Consider the following 20964-nt stretch of genomic DNA (forward strand, 5'->3'; position numbering starts at 1 on the left):
AGCTGCACTTGATCTGCACAGCCAATGAATAATAAATCAATGCAAATTACACTACTTTATCACTAACAACCATTTTCTGGTCAGCTACACCACAGAATACAGTCTTCCCACAGGAGACAAATAACCCTCAGTGTCTTAAAATAGGAGTTATTTATAGCCTGCAGGGAAACAATTGTGCTCTAACATATAATTTGCACCACTGTTTGTATTTCCAGTGAATTTGGCCCTTGAAATCTTCGGCTACAATGAAGACACAAGCTGCTTTCATCATTAGTGCATGATGCTGCAAATTATTTTAATTGATATTTGAACATTCAGCTGTTAGGCAGCTCCCCATGCACCACAAGTACCACCTTACACTTGGCAACTGGGTCACTCAGACACTATTTCTTAACCATCTGTAGCTTTTCTAGGTAACAGTTTTTGATAGAGATTGCAACTGGCTTAAGGTAGGAACTATTGAAGATAAAATAAATTTCCATGTCTGGACAGCAGAAAACTTGAGAGAGGAAGGTTTGTAACTCACTCTCTATTAGTGCAGTAGAAAGCCATTCTTCTTCCAAAAGATGGATGGGTTTAGCCCCTCAGAGGTGTCAGCAGCTGCACAGATTTGGAGAAAGAGGCCTTGAGGGCACATTGAGGCCAGTCAGGGCCTCACCTTTTGCCAAGAAGATGGATGCTTTTTGCGCAGCATCATTTTCACAAGCATCTATCTAGAGCTCATCCTTGAGCACTAGAGGAAAATATCACATCAGTGCAAGACAAAGCTGACTTCACCTATTCCAAACACACTAGTGTGGAATAATACAGCACACTTCCAAAGCATCATGCAAATCATCCACAGTTCACTTACCCACAAAGGCTCAGTTCTGATGCATAAATTTCAATCTGAAATGAAATTCTCTCCTCATGCTAATATTAAAAACAGACAGCTTTGATAGCACAACCAACAGCAGTTCTCTACTGAATTCTAGACACCAACACAAACCCACAACATGCAAGGCTTTGGATCCCACCCTGAATAATCCTGTCACAGGTAATGGCACGTGAAGCCTTGTGAACATTTGAGCCACATTAAGAGCACCAAGCATGGTGACAGCATGCATAGAAAACCTGAGGGATGTGAAGGGTGGGAAAGATGCCTCTGAACCTGGAAGCACCCACCTATCTGTCCCATAGCAGGGAAACCCCAGCCTCCGCTAGGCTGGACATCAAAGCCAGCTGACACACCCAGGTCCATGCTGGCTGCAGTGCAGGGGTGGATACAGCAGCCACTTGGAGACCTGCCCACTGTGCCTCTGAACCACTCCAAACTCAACCAACTTCAGCTGCTCTGGGGTCTGAGGTTATCAGGGCAGAGATCTCTGCAAATAAAGAAATACAAACTGTGGGTGTCTGTTCTGACTCCTCTCTTTGTGACCAAAAGCTTCTTTCAGGGCTGGCTTGACTTGCCCCGGAGGCTTCCCAGAGAGCTGTATAATAAAGATGATTGAAATGCAGACTATGTCAACAGACACTTCCTTTGAGAGAGGTAAACAGGAGGACAGCACCTTGTTCATCAAAAACAGCCAGACATACCTATAGGGCATGCAGAGCCAGCCAAGATCCTTTGGGGTTTTCTCCTTCCTTTTAAGAAGAAAACAGTTATTAACTTTTTTTCCCAAATTTAATATTAAAAGAAAATGCTGACAACGCCCACGGTGATGTTATGTCAGCTGCTTATGTCAGGTCAAATACAGTGCGACAGGAAGCAGGGGCTTCACAAGAATACTATCCCATTCTGCTCCTCCCTCCCAAACACAGACTGCTAAACTTTTCTCAATGCCCAGACCCACTGCCTTCTGCCCAAGAGAAAAGCATCCTCCCAGAAGGAAAAGGTAATTACATGCCAGCCAGCACCTCTTTTGACCTCATATGATCAAGTTCTCCCATCCCAGAAAGGAGAGTAACCAGACATTCTTCCTTGGTCTAAAGGCAGGCGTGGAAAGAGCACAGTGTAGGATTGTATTTTCAGCCATCCAGCTCCTAAAAGCAAGAAGACGACCTGGGAAGTAACCTGGGATAGCATTTCAAGAGTCATCATGATAGCCAAAGTAAATGAACACAGTGACTGAGAAGGTAAAAACCAGAACCCATTCAGAAAAACCCATACCAAAAACTCTTCACCCTCCAAGTTTCTATTTCTCTAGTTGTAAGATATGCAAATCTATTCTCTAATCCCTTTATTAAAATGCATATTTCTTAATGTGTTATCCTTGTTATCCTAGTTCACAGGTTTTCCCTACTGTGTCAGATGAACAGAAGCAATGCACCAGGGCAAAGGCAGCAGAAAGGCTGAGCCTTTCTGAACAAAATAGTTTTGAGCCTTCTCAAGTACCTTTGCCCATGGGAGCCTAGTGGATAGGAGGATATGACTAGAACCTCTTTCAGGACAAAGCAGATCCTAATTCCCCCAGTATCCAGCATTACTGACATTTTTCTCTTCAGCTATTTAGGAATTTTTATGGTACAAAGCACCATAGGTGGTGCCTTAGTAACACGGATGGGACACAGGGCTGGGCTGCTGTAGCCATCTACACAAGAGCCCTTGTTTGCACCCACTGCCTTCTCTGGGCCTCTCCTCCCACCGCCAGGAAGTCTTGACATGACCAAAATTTACAGCAGTTATAGCACACCACGCTGACTGCAAATTTTAATTAGAGAATTTGCCTCTGGTGTAATGCAGTAATAAAGAGAAAATGGGTGTCTCTGCTTTCTTCTGAGGAGCTCTGTATGCAGGCAGGTATGGACAGACCTGAGCTTGCTCTGCCTGTGCTCCAAGCTGGCTCCCAGTTGAAAGCTGTGTAGGCACAGCATGCAGTGCACAAGCAATTTGGCTCTGCACTCAACACACCTCAGCTTGCCTAGATGACTGCAAATAGAGATGAGAATTGTGCCCCTGTAGCAAAGGAAAAAAAAAAAAACCACACTTTTTTTTACATCCAGCACTTGTTCACACTTGCCCTAACAGGCTTGCCTTGTGTTGTCCTTGTCTTCTCATAGGTGTGTGATTTTAGAGGGTTTTTTGGCTTGACATTCATTATATTTAGGTCATTTGCAAGTATTAAGCTATCATCTGCACAGAGATGATAGCAAATATAACAGAAGTAATACTAAGAGAGGATGAACCTCAGTGGGTAGTGGATTACATCAAAGAATGAGTGAAGCCTGGATGACCCTTATCACATGAGCCACCTCTTGCTAACACCTCTAAATTAAAGTTTACCGCTTCTGTTTTACTCTGGTTATTTTAAAAAATAATCACAGAAGAATAGCAAGACATGAACAAAGAAAAAACAAACAGTGCAAAACCAAGAGAAGCATCTATTCTTTTTATTAGGAGGTTTATCAAGTGCCTAACCAGTCAACAATCAAGCCACTAAGACAACATAATAAAATTGAAGTTATATTTTGAAGACTAGAAATTGTAAGTACTGAGAAGCCTATACTTCTGTTGTCTGCCACTGATCTTCTTTTAACTCGAGGTTACTGGAAAAAAGAAAAGGTTAGGAACAGCAGGGCTCTTATTGAAAGCAGACTTAGAACTGACTTCTCCCTAGCTCCCTAGAACCACATGAAGGCACCCATCTTCAGGCAGGATGAGAGACTTCTCTCCTTGCTGTTGTTTCACTAGCTGAGCAGGAGCCAGGTGATTTCCAGCTCTGCCTGGGGGTAAGTAGCCTTCTCTGCCCTTCCCTCAGCTTTCCTACCCTGTCAGGCTAGTCTTCCCAGCAGGGCAGCTACCTAGCGGGAACTACTGACTGGAACCTCCAGCAGGATCCTGCAAGACTCTCCTCATCATCATCCCCACCTCCCATCTCTGCAGCAGAAGGGTTTTGGAAGTGCTTTGGAGGGCAAACAAGCCCTAGAGGCAGCCCAGCTGGCAGATGCCCTCCACTCTCAATGAGGGTATTTGGTTGAGCAGCACAACTTTGCTTTTATATTTGATTTCTGGACCCCACCTGTACTGCAGAACATTAGAGAGATGCCTTTGATCTCTCTCCACTTTCCTACTTTCAAGCTCAAGATTAGCAAAGATTATACCCTAATGCACGGTACCAACTCATGGTTCTGAGCTGTCATTACTGGTAGAGAGGAAAAGCACCAGAGACAAATAGAAAAACTTCAGAGAGGAAGAACATACATTTTTTCAGTAAATTCATCAGATAAGATTAATTAATTCAGGAAATCCCCAGATTTAAAAGAAAAAGGAGGAAAAATATCTCTTTCACTTATGGCAAAGCCAAGATAACATAAACCCTGAATACCTTTTCCTCTTTTTTACTTGGCAGCAAGACTGGGATAGAGCAGGTCAAGCAACAACATAACAACTTTGCATGCTGTTGGGCTGCTATTCAGAAAACAGGACAGAATATGAATGTAACCTGATTTCAAGTGGATCTGGGAGATCCTTAATGCTGAAATTTGTATGCCTGTTTTGTAATTTCTAAGATCTCAGACCAGCCCTTGTTTCTGAGTACTGGCCTAGATTAGCAAGTCACCTGAAAGTTTACAGTAGGAAAACCGTATGGATATATTCCTGTAGCTACATGTGTACAGTAATTAAGGCATAGGTAAGCAATAACACATGCCCACAGCATCATACATGGTGAGGCACGAGGCTTACGTGCATATCTTATTATGACTTCAGACTTCAAAGTACCTTATTGCTCAGACAAAATTGGTAGCCTACTTCCTTGTAAAACACACATAAGGATCTATATAAAACACTTCGAGGCGTTGATATAACAGGAAATTTAAAGTGTGAGTACCAGAACTGTGAAAGGGGGAAGGTGCATCTTAAAATATTTTCCTATATTGTTTTACAGGGAATGCACTTTAAAGTAGCGGCCAAAACAAAGCATCACTTAACTTTAAAAAATGCCAGTTTCATGCCAATGACTGAAATCTGGTTACTTTGCATGCACTTTAAGCTTATGTTCCCCTCCGAGGTTTTTTTTCCTAATACATCATCTACTTGATTGCTTTCAGATTTCTAATCAATCAAGAAATCCCATCACAATCATATGATCAGCAGCTGACATTTGTGCATGACAATTTATGAAAAAAAAATCAATAGTAAGTGTTTCCCTTTTATATGGCTTTTTCAAAATAGCACATTTTACAAAAGTACATTTTTATGAAGATTGGTCTCTAAGCGAATAGCACCAACTTCAAAGCAAATGTTTCTGCAAGGGCTGTTGCAACATTCTAGTTCTCACATGATCTCCAAGGCTGCAGCGACCTAGGAGGCAGCCATAATGAGACACAGACAGTGAATAAAGCACTGATTTAATTATGTTGTTTGATATATGATGACCTCATCCACTGCTGTTTATACTACTATAGGGCTTGAAATACTCTATCGACATATGGGAAGGCACAGGCTCCAGCCTGAAGAGCTTACAGCCTCCAAGACAGAAACCAGATGAAGGGTGTTCTCTTCCTGTAGCTTACAGCAGGTTTTGAAGCTTTGTTCATTTCCATCAGGTCTCAAACGTGCACTGAATGCTGGAAGCACGTTGCTGAGCCAGTTTGCGGGACAAAATATCCACTCCTTTGATTACAGAAGAGATTTCTGACATGTAAAATTCTGTGTTCTCTTGTACAAGTAACAATGGCAAGAAGCAAACATTGGAGAGAAGAGGGAACTTATAGCTGTTTACAACATTTCCAACAAATTACTTGAGTTATGGAGATACCTCATGCCCCTGTGGGAGCTTTGACCCACTGTTGCTTTTTGCTACAAAAAAGAAGAGTGGGGGAAGGAATCAACACAGCCTGATAGATCTTACACTCAGGCAACTGTGCTGCAACCATCTCCTTCCAGAAAATTAACTGTCAAGGCTCAGAGTTTGGTTAAATATACATGTATGTCTTATTTTGCACTCCTGATTAAGATTCCCTGAAAAAAATGCAGTAAAGTACCTCTTTATGGTGTTAATGCCATGAAAATCTCCATGAGGGAATGAGTAGTTCTGTATTCAGTGCACCATCTGCCAACCATGCAGTAAATAAAGCCATACAAGAAATGGTGAGAAACAAAACATCAACAACCTACCCAGTCATTAAACATTAGCCATGCTGTGTGCTGAACAATACACAGGCCTTGGGGGGGGGGGGAGGGGGGAAGCACGCAATCCTCTAATTAAAGGCAATCAAAATGAATATTTACCAAGGGGATGGATTAATAGCTTTAAATGTAGAATTTTCTAGTGTCCAATTGCTTGGGTTTGCAAGTTCAGCCTTGAAGTTCAGCCCTGTTCAGTAATCTAAATGCCTAACTTAAGGCATTATTTATCTTATTTTATTTCTCTATAGAAGGAGACCCACAAAACACATGTAGTTGACACACATTTACTCTTACTAAGTACACACACCCCTACAAAGACCATTGCTTTCAAAGTCTCCTGTCACAGAAACCAGACAAAAAGACAGGTTAGAGATTTTGTTTTAAGGTCATTCTGGAATAGTGGCAGGAATTCAGTATATCCTCTCTCTTGTAGTGAATTTTCTCTGCCATACTAGATTAAAAAACTTCTATGTAAAATGTAATCCAAGTAGTTCTGCTAGCAAGGATAAAAAAGCCTAAGAGTATAAATTAAATACAATATTGGAAAGAAAAATGTTCATATATATATACACACACATATATTTGAAAACATTTCAAATGGTACTCAGAACTTAACCAATGAGAAAACATTTGTCCAGCATAGCTGAAAAATAGCTGAGAGACACTAACAGTAACATGTTTTCATTTTCTTTTCAAACTCTGGTACAAATTCAGCTAATATCACTTTGTATGATCTCATACTGGGATAGAAGCCAAAAGTTTCACTTGAAATCTTTGCAGTTATCAGATCTGGAAAACTTTTCAATCACTTAAGTTCGAGAAACATTTTAAGAAAAGAAAATCAGAGATAAAAGGCCAGGGGCTTGAAACATTTATCACTTCATCATACTCTTCTATTTGATGCTAGGTCAGCATCTTTACAGATACAATAAAGTCTTTGCTTTACCTATATTTTGAGTTGTTTTGAAAAAATAAAATAAAATTGATGAATAGACAGGGTTAGAAACAGACAAAGAGTAACATGGCCAGGCAATTCATATGGAGGACAAGCTCCTTAGTGAGCACATTCAGGATTAAGAAGCTCCCAGGCATCAATGGAAGTTTCCAATACTTGATTCCAGCAGTGGAAAACTGCAAACACACAGCCATATTGCTTTGGTGTCAGCCTTGCAAGCCCCAGCCCTGCCAAACAGTGGGAACAGCCATGGGATAGACATATGGGATATGTGTGATGCTCCCAGAAAGGTCAGGATGGCTGCAGCTGGACCTGCTCTTCCCTTCCCTTTCCCCAGCACTGGGGATCCCAGGCCTGCCCATGCTACAGCTCAGTCAGCACCACCTCCCTTTTACCACTTCCAGGGGCCTGGGGAACCAGGACAAGCTCCCAAAGCCCTCAGAGTGACCCAGAAACAGGCTGAAAGAGGAAGACAACAGAACGTACAGGAGAAGAGTGTCCTGTTGGAAGCAAACATTATCAACATGTTTTAGTGACTGCTAGAGCAGGCGACTCCCAGCTCCATATGACACCACATAGGGAATGAATGAGGAAAGATGAGGGTACTTTTCTAGCATGTGTGACACTCCCAGTCTCCTCCTGATAAAGCAAATATACCACAAACACCTTGCAAGCACAACTGTAGCTGAAGAAAAAGCAGACACAAGGTAGAGATTAATGCAACCACGAGCACAGACCAGCCCATACCTTGCCAAGCTGATCACCTTTTTGAAAGACTATGCCAATTTATGAGCTATTAGGTCAGCTTCAGACCTGCTCTGGTTTCAGGCAGGAGTCACATTTTGCCAAGAGACAGCCATCCTACCCAGCACAGAACAAAAGGTACTTATGCAAAGCCCAAATCTTTAAAACATTCACAGCTATTTTAATCTTACCATCAAGCAGTGAATATTCAGGCCAGAATATAGCTAGACTTCATTAGAACAAACTTCAAAATAAAGTTTTAAAACATTGTCTTTTTCTAAGCAAGTCAGTATTTGAAAGGTAGGGGGAAAAAATAGCATCTTTCCAGAAAAAAATCTCAAGACACACAGAAGCGGGTTTGTAGGCTGATGGGTACCCCAGGTTGTGTTACCATATGCATACACCTCTTCAAAAAATAGAAAATACAAGAAGTACTACCAAAATGTTTCTATTCCTTTCCCACACTTACATTAAAGCATTCTTTGTGCAAGCAAGCAAACATAGTGAGATTTCTCCACTTTCTTGATGAGAAAAGTGATTTTTCCTTCCCTCCAGTAAGAGCTGCCATTTACATCATGCTGGTAAAAAATCCCCAAGACAGCTGGAAATCAAATTATACTACTGTGTATTTCCTGATGAAGATCCCTTCTCTCCCATTACTTCCCAAAACTTCCCCTCAAAACACTTGTTTTCTCATTATTGCCTGCACAGTTCTCACCTCTTTGCTCTTTTCCCTGATTCAGAAAGTCCTGATTTCTCATTCCCTGAATGTTTCTCACCTCTCTCTCTCTTATCAGCTGCAGGGGAGACTCCTTAATACTTGGTTTCAAACACAGCCCACCAGGAAACATCTCTGGATGGAAAAAAAATTGTTTGGGGTAGATGGTTGCACAGAAAAATTCCCACCCACTTCACTTTCCGCTGCATTCTTTTATCCTATTCTCTGTTCTGGAGAAGTCACACAAGTTACTATTCTCGTTTGTTTTCCTCCTTCACCCACTGAGCTCCAGATGATTTTGATACATCACTGACACCCTCTTTGCTCTGCTGCCTACCCTTTTACCCCCTCCAAGCGCTGAGATACTCCTGAATCTTACTGCAACCTGTTCCTCTCCAGCATATATTTTCACCTGCTGCCTATTTCCACTTCAGGAAAAGCCTCAGGCATTGTCCTGACAACCTTCAACCCAAAAATATCATTGCCTTTTCTTCTGACACCACCCAAGGCATGTCCTTTGGCTTTAGGGCTATAGGCAGCATGGCATCATCTTGGTTCTGACCCTCTGAAGCTGAGTGCTGTCCAGACACGCCTATTGCTTTAGGTGTTACCTGCTCCCATGTACAAGTGTAAAAGTCTCAGAAGGTCATCCAAAGCTGCTTTGGATGGTGCACCCTCCATTTTCAGCCCTGCACACAATTTGTACATAACAAATCTAAGCTAGAGTCAAGAATTACAAGAATGTTTAAACTAATAGAAAAATTCTGCTGTCACTCTGCCAGTTTTAGGGTTCATTTTTACTAGCTATTAAATATTTCTTGTATCACAGCTTGTGAAAGAGCTGTCTGGTGAGCAACACCTGCAATTGAAAATTTTCCTGTTATGCACTGCTCAGCACTGGACCACATGACCAGGACCTCATTCACAGGACCACATGCATGGCCTTGCGTGTATTGATGCAGAAGGGAGAAACCTCTGCCAAAAGCCAGGGCTTAAACAACATGTGCTTTTCCAGCAGGACTTGTATCTTTTCACTTTGAACAGGGTGTACTAAGGAGCACAGATCTTATTCATTGCTCAGTATCTGAAGGTGACATATGCGAGGCACACACTAAGTTGAAAGGAATTAGAATGCCAAGATTCCACAGAAAATTCTACAGAAAAGTCATGTACCCTTTCCTAATGGTGGCCCCACATATCTACAGGCAGAGGCAGAGAAAGACAACCCAAAGTGAAGTCCCATTTATCCTCCCATAGGTTTGGCCTTGGAGTTTCTTTCCTTCCCTCTGTGGGCAGAGGTCTAGCAAGGGAGGGAGGCAGGAAGACCCAGAAGCTGGATTTGCAGCCCCTGGAACTAATATATCAGCTGCACTCCAACAGGCTTCAGGAGCAGCCCAGGTGTGACATGGACATTTCTGCTGCTGTTTCTGACCTGTCCGCTTAACTAACATATGCAGGGGCCTAATAAAGCTCAACCTTGCACTTTTCTCCAGTAACAGCCTCACTCAGAATCAGTTCAAGAGAGGTAAAATTAATTTTGTCAGTTCAGCTTTCTTTGGCATTGAGCTAAAAGCTTTCAAATACAGAACATTTGCAGCAGAGAGTTGGTGGGGGTAGGAGGGGGTGAGATTTACTACAGCAAGCTCACACTATATTTTAATGGAAACTCTCATATTACTAAACAGGAACAGCAGATTCTGAAGGCTGATGTTTGTAATTAGGAGGTGTATCTGTAGTATCTGAAATTTCTTCCATTCTTACATTCAGCCATCTGAATTGTATCTTCCTGTTTTAACTAAAACCTTCTGAAGTAAGGACTGAGTTAATTATAAATTATTTCATAATACACTCACTCATCTTTGCTGAAGCAGGAAGAAGGGGAGTTCAGAATCCTCCATGTAATTCCTTCAGTCCCATTTACACCTATTTCAGAAGTGTAAATTCTCATGTTTCTCTGTGACCCAAGCCTGAAATAAAGAAAAACAGGACAAAAGCACTTAGTAACTTTATGTTATGCACTAATAAAAAAATTAAATTATAATAATAGGTGCTTTAAAACAATTTGTTCATGCTATAATTTGTCTTATGGATACTTAAGTCAAAGACATTGCTCTAATTCAAGGTCAAATGAGTGTAAGATGACAGAAAACACAATGCTTTTACACAACTACATAGCCTTATATTTCAGGGCTTTTCCTGTTCAGCTACAATAAATCCCATTTAGGCACTACAAGCTCTCTCTCTCTCTCTCTCTTTGTCACTGGACAAAGTTCAAACTTTCACTCAGGATGTTTCCTCACTAAAATTTTTTTAAACAGGAACACAACCTGGAATGTGCTCTTAAACACAGCCTTGAGAAATAAAATGTATTGAACATTCATGCTATGAAAAGGAAGCTGAATTGTGTTAGCAGAAGGCAAATCCACTCTCAGACACATATCATCCTGTTCTCTGCATTCACTAACTTCCAGTGTTCATCTACTTATTCTCCCAAACCATGTCTAAACACACAACAAAGGTGCTGGGCAGCAGCAGGGGATGATGTCCCTGCAACACTCCCAGCACAACTTCACATTGTGCCCTCTGCTACTCCCCACACACAGACACTGCTGCCCGTCTCGGAAACATGGGCTACAGCACGATGGAGATTCCAACAGCCAAGAGGTAAGACCAAGACTTAAACCCTCCTAAGTAAGCAGTAAGAAAAGATTCAACATGGTAGCTGAAATTAGGTACAAAAACCTCCACATTTGTAGATCCCTCTTGCAAGTACAGTCTCGTGAAAATGTGTTCTCCTTCCATTTATTTATTATTCCTACATTTATTATTCATTTTTATGCAGAATTATTACACATTATACAGTTTTTCTCAATTACATCACTGAACTTCATAATTGCAAAGTCCTACCTTCACAATGCACAGTCTCGTGTTTTCTAATTTAAATAACTAAAACTATAAAAACAAAAGACACCCTTGGAAGCTCCTGAAGGGTGGAAATCACACCAGTTTGGACCCCTCTGGCAGTGACAACAAAGATGAAAATCCTAATTTGATTGATTAATTGAATGTAGCATCATAAAAGATCATTGCTCAGATCCTTAACTTTAGCAACTGGATCATTTTTTGAGGAACACGGTGAAGCCATGAGCTTCCCCAGCTCAATTAGGCAGGCTCATTATTAGAAGACTTACATATGAAGCCAAGTATGGTCTGTAAATGTCCATGACTCACTCCTCATGCACTTTGTGTTGACTGCAAAGAGCATTTCAAAGCCCAGCTGTCACCAATATCTATGATAACTTCTTCAAACACAGAGACACACACCTTGAAATCTGCTGACAGCTGGAGTGAACAAAGAAAGCCAGAAGTTTCAGATAGTTCTGGGAAACAACTCTTGAAATGTATGCTTTGTTGCTCAAGAGTTTAAAAAAAAAAAGATGGGCTTCAAAACAGAGATAAGTTCTTTAATGAGCAGACTTTGTGCACTGAAACCGAAGGGCACCTGGATTTCTTGAACTGGCCCTTAATTCTAACAGCTTGCTTCAGGTGCCTCATTTTTGGGCAACCAAACATGCACACACAAATCAACCATATTACATTCCCTTTATCATAGTCTCTGAAAAAGAATTTTGTTATTTTTAACATATTCAAAACAATACCATCGTTATTGAAGATTGAAAATGGTCAGATAGAATGCTCACTCTTTTTTATGCAATCATGTGACTGTATTTCATGAGGAGATAACTGAATAATTAAGTCAAGATACATGGCTGAGACACTGAAGAGTAAATTGCCTTCTCTAAGTTTTACTATCCAAGCAACCAATAGTATGTATCTTTCAATACTTTTATCTATAAAGAGGAAAAAGCTTTTCAAAACTCACAGAAGCTCAAGCCTTGTTTTCAAAAGCCTGCCAAAGTCATCTGAAACACACTTGCCAAACATACACAGCAAAGAAAAATGCAGGGCCTTCCTTCCTAGCATTTGGGAAAACATGAGGGAAGAGAGGAGGAGTCAAACCAATCAAATAAAACCCAGTGGAATAAATCAGGCCACTTGAATACAAATGTCCATACACCTTCTCTCCCCCACGGGATCTTCCCACAAAATGCTCACCCAAGATGTGTGTGCATACCACATGAGTGTACACCTGGCATGGGATACAGCCCTGCCTGAACTGAGCCAGCTACCAACCACACCATTAGCCAGGCAAGATGGGGAAATTCCCCGTTTTTCCTGTTTTTCATGCAAGGAAATCACAGAATGTAAGGATCCTCCCCAGCCCAGGCCTGCAGCTGACAGGCAGCCTTCTGTTAGGGTTATGTGGAATGGCTGCACACATGATGGAGCTGGGAATGCCTGCACAGGGGAACCTCCACCACAGCTCCTCTGCCTTGGCACCACATTTGACAGGGACCTGCCTTTGCACCCTGGGCACGCAGGGCTGCACATGAAGGGTCAGCCAGGGCCAGGCACATGTCAGGGTGCACAGAATCAGTTCATCTGCCCAAAAAGAAGCAGCTTCAGATGGAGAAAGTCAGCAGATGCCAATTGCTTTTTAACACAACACTTGCAGAAACACCCACGTGCGCACACGCACACACACAGGCACAGGGAGGAGGGGCAGGGGGGGTTTTAAAGCAGAGCCCCATCTCTGCTTTAAAAACACTGTGAACTAGAGTAAGTCAAAGATCAACTGATTGTGAGGTTTTCCTGGAAATGTAAATATACTTCTAAAAAACTCTGTCTTGATGTTCTTCCCTCATTCAAAAAGTGCTATGCCTGCTCCCACAACCAGAAGGTTTCCCAAAAGATTACTTTCCCAATCATCACTATCACTAATGATCTTTTCAACGCTGTTTTAACAGGTAAAATCATATCTCTTAGTGAAGAACACAAAGCTGATATGACCTAGAGTTCAGCTGCATTTCTTCTAAGGATATTATCAAAGTGGCAAATTGAGCCTCAGAACCTTAGAAAAATAAGGAATACTTGCTCATAGCTATTTTAAGTCTGTCCAATGCAGCCACAACTTGATTTTGTGAAAGCAGAGAGGGAGGTTTTGGGGCTTACTTTCTTAATAAATACCATAAATAATGTGACCCACAAGGATCTCAGGAAAGAAGATAGTCGGAATGCCCTATCTCAGCTCACCATAAAGAAACAAAATAGCAGAGAAGGTAAACCCTACACATCTGGGTCACATCAATTCAAAGCCCACATATGCCATGACAGGCCCTTCCAGTGCCCTATTTCATACTGTGACCCCTATCATCCCCCACTGGTATGGAACAGGAGGGGGAACAGCAGCAGGAATCCCTTCATCCTCCATTACAGAGAAAAAGTAGCATCAAGAGAACCTTGTTGTGCCATCTCCCATAAGAGCAAGGAATCACACACAGAATCACACATAGAATGTGCTGAGTTGGTGTCCTGGTTTAGGGCAAATTTGGGAGAGAATCTCCAAAGGGGGGCCCCTCCAGAAAGCAAACCCACCCCTCCCCTCCCCCCAACCAGTTCAGGAAGAATTCCTCGGAGAGAAGTGGAAAGAACCTGTTTATTTAACAGGCACAGCACCCCCCAGCACACAAAATGAACAATACCAGATGACACCACTCTTTCACTGCTCTGAAAAAGATGACAAATTTAGAAAGTCTCTCTTGGGGGTGGTCGCTCTGTTATCAGTCCCTCCGGCGCTGGGGCAGCTGCTGCAGGCCACAAGGTGCAAACTCTCGGTGTTCCGAGGTCCCAGTCTGCAGCAGGTTCGAGTAGGTCCAAAAAAAGAAAAGGAGAAACTGTCCAGGGAAAAATTCAGACGTCTAGCTAAACTAGCTAATGAGCAGAAGCAAGAGCAAGTAGAAGCAGAGCAGAAGCAAGAGCAAGTAGAAGCAAAGCAGGAGCAAGCGCAAAGCAAAAAGCCAGGCAAAAAGCAAAAGCAGCTCTATGTACTGTCCCGTCTCTGTGTCCCACCAGACGTGGGGGAGCGGCTGATAACAAACCCAAAACAAAATTTTCACTCTTCAGAGCCAGTCTTGAAGGCACAGAACATGATATCCAGCATAAACAGAACACACGAATGGGGATACAAACATCATAATGTCACCCTAGGACAGTTGGAAAGGACCCACAAGGATCCCACCAAATCCAGCACCTGTCCCTGCACAGCACCGTCCCAAACAGTTACAGCATGTGCCCAAAAGCATTGCCCAATGACTTTTGGCGCTCTGTCAGGCTTGGTGCTGTGGCCACTCCCCTGGCCTGTTGTGCATGCCCTTGACTCAGAGTACAGCCTAAACCCAGGGCTCAGGATGAGTGAGATAGCCCAAGGGATGTGGCTGCACAGGGGCTGCCCCAGGCAAAGTGCCCAGCAAACAGGGCTGCCAGCAAATCCTCTCCTGGGCCACAGCTGGGAGACCTAGTCGAGGTCTCAGAGTAAAGTTCAGGTTAGAGACAGAGCCAGGTTGAGAGGAAAATAAAGTGTGGGGGCTGCAGGACCTCTCTCCCACTGAACTCCTCTGCATGAGGGTGAGATGAAAGATGTAATCTGCCCCTCACAGCTGCCACTGTAGGCTGCAAATACCTTCAGGCAGACATCATAAACTTCATTACACCTGGCTAGCCTCAGGTTTTTAGTACAGCATCCCAAAACATTACCCCCTCCTGCTCCCCACCTCACTTTCAAAGGAGAAAATACATATATATATATATATATATATATATATTCCAAAAACATTTAATAACTTCCTGAAGACATGCTGTACCCTAATCTAGCCTTTCAAAGCACAGGGGCCACAGCTGCTGAGAGAGCTGAGGCAGGCACCCAGGGGCCCTGTCTGCCAGCAGCTGTGTGTGAAACCCAGCCCTGAGACCATCCCACTGGGGCTCTCTCCCCATCCACTCCGAGGCCTCTATATCCCCTGGCCAGCGCTGCTCTGTCCCACCTACTCAACTCCACTGCTACAAGAAGAGCTCTGTTTCTCCAGGGCTTCTCCATGGGAAGCTTAAGGCTGAAAGGAAGGCATTCATGCCCAGCTGCTCACTATTTTTAAGTTGGCCTGTTATACAGTAGCTGTAAGGGCATACTTTGCATTATCAGCCACTGTATTGCTCGTCACAGTCCTGAATTGCCAATCCAACTCTTTGGCTGGATTTACAAAAACTTTGCATTATGTAGCTTTTCATTAGAAACAACTTAAAATGGAAAAAAGTGATTTATTTTCCTTTCTCTCATTTTCTTCTTGATGGGAAGATTTTTTTTTTTTTAAATAAATCTACAGTATACATGGAAACACACACATTTCCTTGAAAACTAATTCTAAAGCTGTGAAACAAGCCTGGCATCTGAAATTTTATTTAAATTTAAAAAGAGACTAAAAAAAGTATTTTAAATATATCTTCACATGAAAGTCCACCAAGATTTGGTCACTAAATCCAGCAGAATAGAAATCCATGAGTAGAACTCAGGAAATTGCTCAGTTCAAATCAAAGACTACAACCTCCATGTCTGGGGAAGAGTTGTACAACCTTCACAACTTGCCAACTAAATATCTGTTGTGGTATTTGCTGTTTTTAAATTTTTTATATCTTAGGTATAATCTGAATAATAACTATCAGTGGACAAGGGCTTAATAAAGGAAACAATATTTTACCTTTGCTGATGACAGCAAAAGAAAACCAACAATGTCTGCACTCTTAAATCTTTATATGCTCTTAAATGCCTTATTCTATCAAATTGTAGCTCAACATGACTCTGAGCAGAGGTCAGTTAAGTGTCCCACTTCCAAGTGTTCAGAGAAGGGACCTTGTGTATAATACACATAATTTTATCTTTTGCATCAATTTTTAACCCTTAAAGAAAACACAAGCAAAAAATTCATAATTAAAATAATCTATTGCATTCATGCAGTTTTCAGTCTTCTAAAAAATATTGATTATGTGGACCAAGGAATACAATGAGCATAGGAACAAAACTACAGAGCATCAGCTTTCAGGTTTCCAGACATTATCAGTGGTCAGATTTCAAAAAGGAAACAGCTTCCTCTGTTCCACAGCTTTCATTTATCTATAAACTTTCCTTATAGATGTAATTAATTCTGGCAACAATTAGTCCATTACACACAGCCCTCAAAAAAATTAGCAGCTACTCAGAAATAAGCTAAAATGATGAGCTTAATCACAACCCATTTGGGGAAGAAGAATAAATCTGGCTTATCTTCAGCTATCATTTTTTAAAAGATAAAGTATAAAAATCATTAAAATGTCTTGAACTCAGGAAAAGACCATCAGTTTCTGAAGAAAAAATTAGGTTTATGTAAAAACTTTTGCCATAGCCAACCTAATACACGGGGTAGGATTTAACACACAATTAGGAGTATACTTTTTGACACTGTTAAGGAAGATGTCCTGCATAAATCAAAATTTCTTATGCAATGTTTATTTAGTAGCTCATTTATGTAAAATATTTTATATCAAATATTCAGTAAAGTCTCAGGATACTCAGACTCCATCCTTGTGCGCTGTAAACATAAAAACTAAGTAAATCTAATTTTCTTCCCATCAAAAGCCATGAGAATTGAAGCAAATTCTCCACAATGCCTCTTGCAATACTTAACATATCAAATTCTTCTTAACCTGTGTCATCCTGGATGTTACCTTCTGCCACAGGTTATATAGCTAGAACAGAAATTGCCAGAGATAAAAACTCACAGCCTTCATCTGCCAAGAGCTTTGTAACTTCTAAGACTCAACCAGACACTGTATTATTACCAATATGGACACTATTTTGATCTTTATTATTTTTCAGCAGAAAAATAGTTAAAATAAAATACCAAATACTAAATACCAAGCATTTCTGTTGCAGAATTCAACACCACACAGATGAAAGGCACAATTTATGCTCCTCTGACCCATAGCAAAAGAAATCAAGCCCTGCATTCAGATCATGCTTGGAAATTTTCTCTGGTATTATTACAACAATATATTTCTGTGAAACTCCTTTCCCAACTCTGGCTGGTATTTTCTGACAGGAATCTCACCCATCAGGAAAAAAAAAAAAAAACCAAAAACCTCATCAGCTGAAAAAAAGTATTTTTGAAAACATAAAAGAATCAAAGAGATGATGAGGAAACACATAAACACATACCCTAAGTGCTCTGATTCCCACCGGTCTTTCCTGGCTCCCCAAAACAGGCTGGGGAGAACACAACCAAGGGGATTTAGAGGCAGACATGATTTAGAGGCAGACATCCTCACTTTGCAAGAGGCAGTGTCCTTCAGATGTGAACTGTGTGCCAAGCAGTTTGTTTCATCCAAGGTGGCCTGGGCAGCAGCAGCAGCACAGAGGGCATTGATACTTCTGTGGTCCACCCAAACCTCCAATGCCCACAAATGGAGGGGTGGAAAAGTGTTTGCAGTTCTATGTGGGGCAGATTAGGAGTTAGCATTGCACATGACTTCATTTTGAACTGATATTTCTATCTTACACTACATAAAAGCACAAATTTGCTCTGAGATGTCCCAGAAAGCTCTAAAGAAAGAAGGTCCTGGTGACACAGGTCCTAAACTGTCCATAAACATTTTCTTGCAAAAAATGGAAAAGCTATTCCAGCCATCAAGGCAGGAAGAGCCAGTTCTGAGGCTTTTGCTTATCAGTCGGTGGTTTAGGGGGCAGAAGAGGATAAAGATACAAGGAAGTGGGAGGGGAAAAGGGTTTTTTAACAGGGCCAGTGCTAGGTCATCCAGAGTTCAGATCTCAAAAAAAATCATCATGGTGCTTTGCCAAGATGACCAATATTTCTGAAGGAGTTGCTTTTGAGATTATTTTAATAAAACAGACTTTAAAGCATTTCTATATTGAGTATTGGTACTGGCCCTTGATATTAAAACCTTATCTCTCCTCCTCCTTTCCTGACCCATCATTAAATACAATTAACTCCACTTTCTTTCCAATGCTTTATGCCTTCTTGGCAAAGATCAGGCTGAAAAGCCTATCAGAAAGCAGAGAATGGAGGAAGGAAGGATGAAACACAGCAGGAGAGCTGTGCCCAAAGCTGATGATTTGAACAAAATTTAGCTTACAGTTAATTCACAGCAGGATTTTTGTAATGTCCTTTATCACCTATGAAACCATTTCCTCACTATTCATTATCATTACATATAAGACAAGGAAAGATGTTTCTACATAAAATGGAAAACCACTAGCATAGAATCAAAAACCACAAAGGCTCAATGAATTTTAGAAAAGTAACCAATACTTTCTTCTCTTCACGAGGGAAAAGTAGTAATACTATATCCCACCGGGGTGATCTGTAGCAAAACCCCTGAAAATCCTGTGCAAAACTCCCTCCAGACTTGTCAGAGCTCCTCTCAGAGAGAAATTAAGAAGTCACACCCAGCCTGAACCCTTATGTCACACAGAGCACACATTTATGCTCCCTGTCTGTCCTGTTACATTTTAATATAGGGAAGTCATCTACAAAGAATAAGAGGAAATAGGATAATACACATTTCAATTTTGCTCCTTCCTGGAACCACTACTAATGCATTTCAGCGACAAAGTGTATCAAAAACATTTAGCTTATTGGTATTTTTTAAAGTCATGGGTAGTAGAACAATTTTTAGTCAAGACTCATCAAGATCTTCCATAACATTCATTTCTAATAATACATGCTGGAAAATTTGCTTTCGCCATCACAGACAAGAAATCTGCCTCAGGAGTTAAGGAAAACTAACTCATGAAGCTAAGAGTCAAAATTATTTCAGAGGCAGCCACAGGTCAACATGACATTTCCTTTATCTGATCTTGGATTCTGCCTGTATGTGGCAGAAGGAAAAGCATGCTGATAATATTTGTGGTGTCTTACTATTGAAATTGCATTTGTGTGCACCTGTGAGAAAGCCCAGACAGATTGCAAACCATTAGCTGCCTTTGCCAGCTGAAGGAATTTACTTTGTCAGTGAATGGGAGTCTGAAACTGCCTCCACAGAGAGTTCTAGAAGCTCAATAAGTCAGAGGTATGTGGTAAAGGAAATCAGGTTTCTGTATTTCTACAAAATAATATTTTGAGCTTCAGGGACAAAGCCAAACTTCTGTACACTGATGTCAAAACAAAGACAATTTACCTACACATAAGTACCAACCTCATTGCAAAGCCTGGCCGTTAAACTTCATCCCTTCTTTTAATTCCCTGTACTATGCACTTTTTTCAACAGACTGTTACTTCTCATTTGACCTGTTTAACCTCACTGTTTAATCTTTCTACTCCCAGACCACTTCTGCGGCTCTCTCAGCTCACAGACAGCCTTCCATTAGAGCTCTTCTCAGCCTGAAGGAATGTTAATTGTTGTACAAATCACCCTGTAAAAGTATCATGAAAAAGAGCTGAGCAGCAGAAACTCAACCACTAGTCAAATACATTCAGCTTTTTCCATCATTGAACAAAATATGAAGACAAGTCAAAACAAGAAGTTGTGTTTTCAGGTAGAAAAAAAGAAAAATATAACACAACTAGGAAAAAGTTGAACACAGTAAAAAGAACACATCTTTGGAGATCGAACAGCACAATGCAAGTAAGCAAGGAAGCCACAAACAGAAATCTTGACACAAATTAAACTCCAGAAAACAGATATGGTTTTTTCAAAAAATCTAAGAGAAGAGGTTTATTTTCCCTTATTGTGCTATTCATCATTTACCCTAGCTTCTTCTTTCATGTACACACTATGAAAAGAGCCAATAGTTAAAAAGAAAAAAAAAAAGGTACATTTTGATAGTATAGTACAGTTCTGGTAATTTCAACAGCTCATCATGAACTTCAGTTAAACACGCAGGGAAGGGAAGTGCACAAGAGCACTCTTCTGCTCATGCACTCATTGCATGAGCTCTGAGGACCGGCACTACCGGGAACAAGCTACTGGGTAGTCGGGGATAAGACAGCAATGTCAGGAGAACTCATGAAGTCAGCAAACAACAGAGAGGCCCACCAAGGTTTGCACAGGGAAAAAAAAACCAAGAAGAACTATTGAAGTAGTTTTGGGAGACTCAGTAGTTAGAGGTAAACCTTTTTTAAACTCAGCTGGAAAAGCGAACAGCAGCAGGAGATTACAGGAGCCCTTACACCAACCTGCTGCAACTGCAACATTGTGGCCTCTTCGCTGGGCTGAATCCTCAGCCTCTGCATCCACTTCCTCCCACCATGAAAACCTAAATGCTCTTTGTGGCCTCTAAATGGACTTTGTGGCTTCTCTGCAGTCCAGCTGAAAGTAATTTGCTCTTCCATTTCTCTCCAGCTACAAGTACTGCACCAGATTTTTAGATTGCTTCTGAGTTTGAGGATGAAAAAGAGGAGCTCCTGTCTCCTTTGGAGATGGTACATCTCCTGCTGCAATCCACAAGCTGGAGCAGATCAGGGGACCAGATCTGCAAATCTGACCTGTGAG

At 41.4% G+C, this 20964-nt stretch overlaps 1 long non-coding RNA gene across 6 annotated transcripts in view; it reads right to left on the minus strand.

The window, feature by feature from the left end:
* The window catches only part of LOC115901469, a 259757-nt gene that overhangs the window by 113836 nt on the left and 124957 nt on the right, over positions 1 to 20964 (minus strand). For 5 of the 6 annotated variants that reach the window (XR_004060540.1, XR_004060543.1, XR_004060544.1 and 2 more), the window contains exon 4: positions 10383 to 10496. This is a non-coding gene — a long non-coding RNA (uncharacterized LOC115901469). Of the gene's footprint in view, positions 1 to 8590; positions 8665 to 10382; positions 10497 to 20964 lie in introns of all 6 variants that reach the window. The other variant, XR_004060542.1, reaches the window with a different exon arrangement.

The sequence above is a fragment of the Camarhynchus parvulus genome, chromosome 2 (assembly GCF_901933205.1).
Source record: "Camarhynchus parvulus chromosome 2, STF_HiC, whole genome shotgun sequence".
Taxonomy (NCBI): Eukaryota; Metazoa; Chordata; class Aves; order Passeriformes; family Thraupidae; genus Camarhynchus; species Camarhynchus parvulus.